This window comes from Chlorocebus sabaeus, chromosome 1 (assembly GCF_047675955.1).
Source record: "Chlorocebus sabaeus isolate Y175 chromosome 1, mChlSab1.0.hap1, whole genome shotgun sequence".
NCBI classification, from domain to species: Eukaryota; Metazoa; Chordata; class Mammalia; order Primates; family Cercopithecidae; genus Chlorocebus; species Chlorocebus sabaeus.
This window is the reverse complement of record NC_132904.1, coordinates 66,404,829-66,414,028: the sequence shown is the minus strand read 5'-3', so window position 1 is coordinate 66,414,028 and position 9,200 is coordinate 66,404,829.

Sequence of the window (9,200 nt, the reverse complement as noted above, 5' to 3'; positions counted from 1 at the left end):
ACTGCTCTTTCAACTCTGCCAGAATCCATCCATTTATTTCCTTAGCTGATGGAAGGATCATTCTAAATTCCAAATTTCCCTGCTTAAGCTCTTCAAAAAATACATACTATTCTTTGTTTAAAACTTGACCCTGGCATGCGCCATTTATCTTTCAGGAATTAGTCTAAACTCATCTCTCTACTTCTGTGACCCACTGACTTTGGGGCTGGAACATTTTATCCCTTCCTCCATTCCTTGAGCAATAAAAGGAGAAGTGCATTCATTATAGCTGGTGCCAGTCACTAAGCCATGAGCTACTTAAGGTCATATTCATCAGCCATCTGATTTATGTCTTCTTATTTCTCTTTCATTCCTAAATGGACTGTATTTCAGTATTACCACATCATAAAACTGTGCATCTACTGTCACCACTGAACTCAGATATATCAATATAAATATCATTATAACTCAAGAGATTATCAATATCATTATATGCAATGGACTGTCAGTGCAGAGATTGATACAATTGAATGTTTCTTATTTATTGACTGATTTTTTCTTTCTTGAATCAGTAACATTATGCTTTCCTGGTTCTCCATCTGTGCCTTCATGTCCACATTTCTTCAGTTTTCTTTTAAAATGGCCCTCCCTACTTTGTCTCCTAATAGTAACAATCTTCACAGCTCTTTTCTAAGCCTGATTCAATGTTGACTTTACATACTCTCCCTGGGTGATCTTGGAAAATGTTCAATTTTTACTACCTCTGACACACTGATGATTCTCAAATCTATATCTTTAGTTCTAATTTTTTTTTCAAAGAACTGTTTGTTACCTATAATTAGCTATTTCATAGAAACTTTAAAGTCAACCTGTCTTCTTTCTAGTTTCCTTTTCTCAATAAATGGCATGATTTTTATAGTCCATTAAACAAAAAAAATTCTGGGTTTCATTCTGCATGTATTTATCTCATTATCCCCTACATTCATTTAGGTAGTCACCAAAGTTAGCTATAACAGGAGATAGAGATTTTAAGAAGTAATTTAAGTGAAGTGAAGTCATAGGGTAGGACCTTGGCTTTGTAAGGTTAGTGTTCTTATAAGAAGAGCACCAGAGACTTCACTCCTTACATTCCACAAAGGAAAGGCTAAGAAAAAAAGTAGCCTTCTGTAAGCCAAGAAACTCTACCCTGCCAAACCTTGACTTAAGACTGCAAGTCTCCAGAATGGTAAGAAACAAATTTCTGTTGTTTAGGCTATGCCACCTGTGATATTTTGTGATGGCCCCCTCCAGCTAATGTAGTATTCAATAGTACCAGTGATAAGGGATTGGTGATACTTACCCAGGTTAGAAACCAAAGCGCTATTATAAAGAAAGAAGAAAGCCTAAACTGCCAGGTATACCATCTCTGGTAGAAAAAGATCAGTTTTTTATGATTCTTACTTTATTAAAGTTATAATTACAAACATAGTAGTAGAAAATCTGTGATTTAAAAAAATCAATAAACTTCATATATCTTAATTTTCTCATCTAGTGCATTGCCCTTTCTAGTCAACAAGCAAAGAAACAATTCCAGTTCCTAGAGCAAGCCTATTTAATGACTAATAAAATTACTATATACTTGCCTAGAACTTGCTTTCCCTGTCTTTCCTGTATTTATTTTAAGAACAACATAGTCTTAGACCAAAGTACCTTGGCAATGTTTGAATGTTCTGCACTGAAATATATTATGAAGAATAAGCCAGTGGGGATAGTTTTGCCTCTCTCAGTCTTGCCCTAAATTAAAATAAGTCAAAGTTATTAAAGAAGAATTTTATGAAAGATGAAGAAAGAAACATTCAAATACTAAACACTGTTTTTAGATGTTTAACTTAAGGACATTTTTGAAGTTGTAATTTATTATTTATCATTCGGATAGGTAGTTACTAGAAAGAAACAAACCTCTAAACAGTTGAAAGATTATATTTAGTAATTGTAAATATAGTTGAAATGTTTCAAAAGACTATCATATTTTTTAAAATTTATGAGATGGCTCTTACAAACAAAAAATTTATGTCATATGCATGTGTGTATGCTTTTTAGAGAGGATAAGCATTTAAAAAGCTATGAATTAGTCAATTAAAAGTTATTTCTATCAAGTGTTTTCATAAAATATTTTCAAACTGTAGTCCAGTTTGATATTTAATCTTGTAAAAATGTTTTCTATTTTCTTAGCAATATGTAATTTTCTCATATTAATAAAGAAAAAATTTATTGTGAGGTCTAACAAAATGAATTGGTTTCTAATTTTTATACATAATTCATATTTACTCAATCCTATAATATGATACAAGTTATAGTGCATGCTTGTATATAAATGTACCAAAGGATTTCATGCTGAATTTTATGCTATTGCCTCTCTGTTCTAAAACCACATTTCTATGCACTGCTTTTATGATGCTTAGGCTGGGACTGCATTTTTTCTCTGCCAGTTGGGCTGTTGGCCTGTTGGGCTCTGCCAGCAGGAGGCAGTGAGAGAGACTGGAAAGCTGAATGAAGGGTAAGAGATTTGCTTTTCCTGCTGGTTCTCCCACCACCCCTGATGTGGGTTTCAGCAGCTCCGGTGGCGGGAGGAGTGGCAGCAACCAAGCAGCCCACCTTAGTGAAGGCTCTCAGTGCACCTCGGCCACAGGTACCCAACACACCCCCTTCCAGCTACCAGAATGCCCAAAAGGAATGTCAGCTCCACCGAAGGAAATGCCAAGGAAGAGCCCAGGAGGAGATCAGTGCGGTTGTCTGCTAAACCTGCTCCTGCAAAAGTGGAAGCAGTGGCTGGCAAGGTGGCCGAATAGGAACAGCTGCAGTCTGCAGCTACCAGTGAGATCAATGCAGAAGGCAGGTGATGTCTACATTTCCAAATGAGGTATCTGGTTCATCTCACTGGCACTGGTTAGACACTGGGTACAGCGCACAGAGGGCAAGCCAAAGCAGGGTGGGGTGTCGCCTCACCTAGGAAGCACAAGGGGTCAGGGAACTCCCTACCCCTAGCCAAGGGAAGCCATGAGGGACCATGCCCTGAAGAATGATGCACTCCAGCCCACATACTACACTTTTCCCACAGTCTTCACAACCCACAGACCATGAGATTCCCTTGGGTGCCTAGGCCACCAGGGCCCTGGGTTTCAAGCGCAAAACTGTGGCTGTTTGGGCAGACACTGAGCTAGCTGCAGAAATTTTTTTTCATACCCTAGTGGCTCCTGGAATGCCAGGGAGACAGAATCATTCACTCCCCTGGACAGGGGGCTGAAGCCAGGGAGCCAAGTGGTCTAGCTCAGTGGTTCCCAGCCCCATGGACTCCAGCAAGCTAAGATCCACTGGCTTGAAATTCTTGCTGCCAGCACAGCAGTCTGAAGTTGACCTGGGATGCTCAAGCTTGGCAGGGGAAGGGGCATCCGCCATACTAAGGCTTGAGTAGGCGGTTTTGCCCTCACAGTGTAAACAAAGCTACAGGGAAGTTTGAACTGGGTGGAGCCCACTGCTCTACAGAGCTGCTGCAGCCAGACTGCCTCTCTACAGTCCTCCTCTCTAGGCAGGGCAGCAGAAAGGCAGCAGCCTCAGTCAGTGGCTTATAGATAAAACCCCCATCTCCCTGGGACAGAGCACCTGGGGGAAGGGGTGCCTGTGGGCACAGCTTTAGCAGACTTAAACGTCCCTGCCTGCTGGCTCTGAAGAGAGCAGGGAATCTCCCAGCACAGCGTTCGAGCTCTGCTGAGGAACAGACTGCCTCCTCAAGTGGGTCCCTGACCCCTATGCCTCCTGACTGGGAGATACCTCCCAGCAGGGATCAACAGACACCTCATACATACAGAAGAACTCCAGTTAGCATCTGGAGGGTGCCCCTCTGGGACGAAGCTTCCAGAGGAAGGAACAGGCAGCAGTCTTTGCTGTTCTGCAGCTTCTACTGGTGATACCCAGGCAAACACGGTCTGGAGTGGACCTCCAGCAAACTCCAGCAGACCTGCAGCAGAGGGGCCAGTTAGAAGGAAAACTAACAGAAAGGAATAGTGTCAACATCAACAAAAAGGACGTCCATCCAGTAACCTCATTCGAAGGTCACCAACATCAAAGACCAAAGGTAGATAAATCCATGAAGATGAGGAAAAAACAGCACAAAAAGGCTTAAAATTCCAAAAACCAGAATGCCTCTTCTCCTCGAAAGGATCACAACTCCTCACCAGCAAGGGAACAAAACTGGATGGAGAATGTGTTTGACAAATTGACAGAATTAGGCTTCAGAAGGTGGCTAATAACAAACTCCTCCAAGCTAAAGGAACATGTTCTAACCCAATGTAAGGAAGCTAAGAACTTTGAAAGAAGGTTAGAGGAATTGCTAACTACAATAACCAGTTTCAAGGAGAAAATAAATGACCTGATGGAGCTGAAAAAAACAGCACGAGAACTTTGTGAAGCATACACAAGTATCAACAGCCAAGTCAATCACGCAGAAGAAAGGATATCAGAGATTGAAGATCAACTTAATGAAATAAAGTGCGAAGACAAGATTAGAGAAAAAAGAATGAAAAGTAATAAGCAAAGACTCCAAGAAATATGGGACTATGTGAAAACACCAAACCTATGTTTGATTGGTGTACCTGAAAGTGACAGGGAGAATGGAACCAAGTTGGAAAAAACTCTTCAGGATATTCAGGGAAACGGGGAGCAAAAGGAAAAGAGGCCAAAGTGGCTAACCAAGAAACTAAAGAACATTTATCTGCAGAAAACAGAGAAGTGAAAACTAAGGAGAGTCCAACCTCTGAAGAAACAAGTGAGAAAGAAGCCAAGCCTGATTAATACCACATACCATGTCCTATCAGTGGTCCTTGTCTCTCTTTCTTGTACAATCCAGAGGAATATTTTTATCAACTATTTTGTAAATGCAAGTTTTTCAGTAGCTCTAGAAACATTTATAAGAAGGAGGGAATCCCACCTCATCCAATCTTCTAAGTGTAAATGCTTTATTTAAGAGGTGAAATCATTTGCTGGTTGTTTACTTTTTGGTACAACCAGAAAATAGTGTGGGTTACTGAATTATGGGAGGCTTTGACTGTCTTTGGTGTCAGCTTAACATTCCATAGATGGAGGGTTAGTTTTTATATCCTATAATACAATGCACATTAAATGACAATATGGAGTCAGTCCTGCATTTAATGTCTTGAACATTTTAAATTACTTCTATGTTGTTTTTTAGTAGAATTCTTTCCTAAAGAAAACCACTCCTTGATCATGGCTCTCCCTGTCAGAACTGTGTGTACTCTGTAACATCTTTGGTTGTGGTAGTCCTGTTTTCCTAATAACTTGTGCTGTGAAAGATTAAAAATCTGAATATGTAGTGTACATGCTGTTCAGTTGTGAATTGGTGGGATGTATGTAACAGCTTATCAACATGTGAAGATGCCAGTACTTGATAGCCTCTTAAGGACAATTTGCTTCCAAATTCTAAGCTGGAAAGTCACTGGAATAACTTTAAAAAAAGAATTACAATACATGACTTTTTAGATTTTCAGTATGTATGTTAAGAATTGTGTACAAACTGAAATGTCCATACTGATCCTCAACCAATAAAATCTCAATTATGAAAAAAAAAAGAGATTTGCTTTTCCTGTTCACATTTTTTTTTTCTGTTAGTGTCATGCAAGTACCTGTTTTGTCCTCAGCAACAGCCATTAATCTAATGGAAGCAGTTGGTTCCAGTTTACATTTTCTATTCCTCCCCTACTTTTAACCAACTTCATCATGTCCCTGACATATATCAGCACCACCTGGCTGAGACCTCGCACCAAAGGTCTGGGCCCCAGCTCTGTGAGTATCCTTCTCTGCATTTCATATGACCAGAACCTCCTTTCTTAAGACTGTTGCTGATTACAGCACTTACTCTCAATTATGCTATAATTCCTACATTGCATAAATGAAAGTTTCCCATTCTCAACTAAGTTAGTTATGTAAATAAGTGTTCTCAGAGTTTGCATTTTTATAGGTAAAATTAAGAATGACGGATTGTAAAATCTGTCTCATTCCATCAATATTGTCTTATGGATACATTAAGTAATTGGGGAGAAAACAGAAAATTCTATCAGTGTCATTAAGATATGTATTTCCAAAAACCTTAGGCCTATGTTTAATAATTTATAAAATGTAAGGATTTTTCATATGGCCCTCATTAATGAATCCTTATAATAATTTCAATAACAAAACATTTTAACATTTTGAGCCTATAGTTATAGGAAATAAAACTAATCCCAATTTTTATACATATTATTTATAAGTAAGAGAGATTGACTATAATGACATATTTAAGGAAAAAAGAAATATCTGGGGTAATGAACCAACTATGAGATAAAGCAATAATATTAAATTTCTGACAGTTAAGAAAAACTTGTTGGGTATATACCCAAAGGATTATAAATCATGCTGCTATAAAGACACATGCACACGTATGTTTACTGCAGCACTATTCACAATAGCAAAGACTTGGAATCAACCCAAATGTCCATCAGTGACAGATTGGATTAAGAAAATGTGGCACATATACACCATGGAATACTATGCAGCCATAAAAAAGGATGAGTTTGTGTCCTTTGTAGGGACATGGATGCAGCTGGAAACCATCATTCTTAGCAAACTATCACAAGAACAGAAAACCAAACACCGCATGTTCTCACTCATAGGTGGGAACTGAACAATGAGATCACTTGGACTCAGGAAGGGGAACATCACATACCGGGGCCTATCATGGGGAGGGGGGAAGGGGGAGGAATGGCATTGGGAGTTATGCCTGATGTAAATGATGAGTTGATGGGTGCTGATGAGTTGATGGGTGCAGCACACCAACATGGCACAAGTATATATATGTAACAAACCTGCACGTTATGCACATGTACCCTAGAACTTAAAGTATTATAATAATAATAATAATAATAAAGAAAAAAAAAGAAAAGAAAAACTTGTTCATGTATTTTTAATGAACAATGGCAAGTTAGAAATTACTAGAGTAGAAAGTTTTTATAGGAGACATTTAAAATATATATGTGAGTTTCATGTTAAAATGTCAATATTTACAATATACTGGAAATTACATCCTGTTCTACATTTAAACTTTTAACCATAATTTATATATTCCAACTTAAAATTTTTAAAGCAGCATGTAGTGTTTTGAAAATTCTTTAGGGAATTTCCACATAAAAATTTTGAAGTCTACTGGTTTCAAATTAATTTGAGAAGAGAAGAGAGTACAGTACTCTTAAGTCAAGAAAGAGAAGTAATTAACCCTGAGAGGAAACTTTTCTGGATGTGACCCTTGGTGCAAGGACTTGATGAATAGGTAACGTCATAGGATATGAAGGGATCTGGCTAGAGCATTGATGTCATTTTCTAAAAGGACTGCCTTCAGTGGTACATACCAGGGCAGTTACAGTAAGCCATGCTCAGAAGGGTCCTAAGCTTTGTTTAGTACTCTGGTATCATCGTCACAAAATTCTTCTTTTTCTCTTGGAACATGAGTTTGTAAGTGAAGTGCAATGGTATAAGTGTGTATATATGTGTGCACCACCATTATTTGCTGCACCATTCAGATAAATCTTTTCCAACATCCCATGAGCACAGAATTGTGGTGGACACACAATGACTGGAAATTTAAAGAGACTCATAGAAGTAAAAAGAAGAGGAAAAGAAGACAAGGAAAGAAGTGAAAAAGTAAGAGATCAGAATAGAGGAAAAGACAGGCTAGGTGTTTAATTTCAAATTTCCTTGAAAACTCGGAAAATTTCACTTGCTCATTTTTTTTCTCAATTATCAACTGCTTCTTCTCTTTTCCTCAATAGATGGACCACAGATCAAATCCTTACGGGATGCCACCTGGGTTTTCACACCTGCACATCACAGAAAGAGTCAATAAATAACCCCATTTACCAATGCCCTTGACTAAAGGAAGCAGAAATGCAGAGCTAAACGGAAAACATTTATTTAGCCCAGAAAACTGAGAAAGGACAAGACATTTCAACACGAATTACACATTCAGACCCTCCACTCTCTCATACCACACTCCCTTGAACCTGCAGAGAAGCACAGCTTTCACTTCCCTAAACAAAACTTTGCATCCAGATACACACCTCTTGCCAAAGCCACTGCACCATCACACTCTCTCCCGCACAGCTTCACCCTCATACACACGCCTTTACACCGAGGTCCAACCTCTGCATGCTCCACCTGCCAACGCATGTCTCTTATGCAGGTAAGTTCTTGAAATCAGATTCCTCAACAATATGTTCAGTGAATGAACTCACAGCTAAGTTATTGGCATCTAGGTCTAAGATGGGGACCCAGACTCAGGATCCTGAAACAAGTTAGGAAGGATGCCTGTATTGTGAACCTAAATGATACTCAAGCTCAATATCCATTTCCCACTGTTTTCTGAAGGAAAACAAATGGGACCTGCTCCTGCCTCAATCTTTCTGGTCCACACATCCTTAGATAATCACAGGGTAGCAGTTATCTTACAACAGTTATTTTAAATCTTCCTTAGAGGGCAAGAATAGGCCAGAAAGAAAGGAGAAAAGAATATGGTAGTGACTCCAGCTGTCTAAATTCTATCATCCAAGCTTCTTTCCCCTATTATCACAGGTCAGTGCCAATGCTGAGCCCAAAACCATCTAGTGTCGTCACTAAAAATATCAATGTAATGCATTATGATAATATCTAATTTTACGTAGTACTTCACAAAGACATGTGTTTACTTGATCTTCCCAATATTTCTGTAAGAAGTAGAGGAGGACTTGTTTTCTTGGGTTTACTGGTGGGAGAGGTTAAATGACCTGCCCGAGGACACAAAGCCAGGAAGCAGCAAACCTGGGCCTTGGCCCTTGTCTTTGAACAACAAACCCAGTGGTATTACCACAGTATCATCTCGCCTCTGGCTAAATAAACATTACGTATGTATTATTTCAAAATATTCTTATGGGCAATGTGAGAATAAACCTGCCTTTTAAAAAAGTTTTTCTGCTCCAATAGATGCTATACAATATCAATATTCTTCATAGCTTTATAGGTTTTGGTTGATTTTAGCATTTTCAGGTTTGACAAACTGGCACTATACAGACTGCCTACTCTTTCTCTGGCAATGAAAAGTACATCATCTACATAATCTGCAAAGAATATGGTACTCTATGATTTCAAAAAAGAAGTCAGAAGCA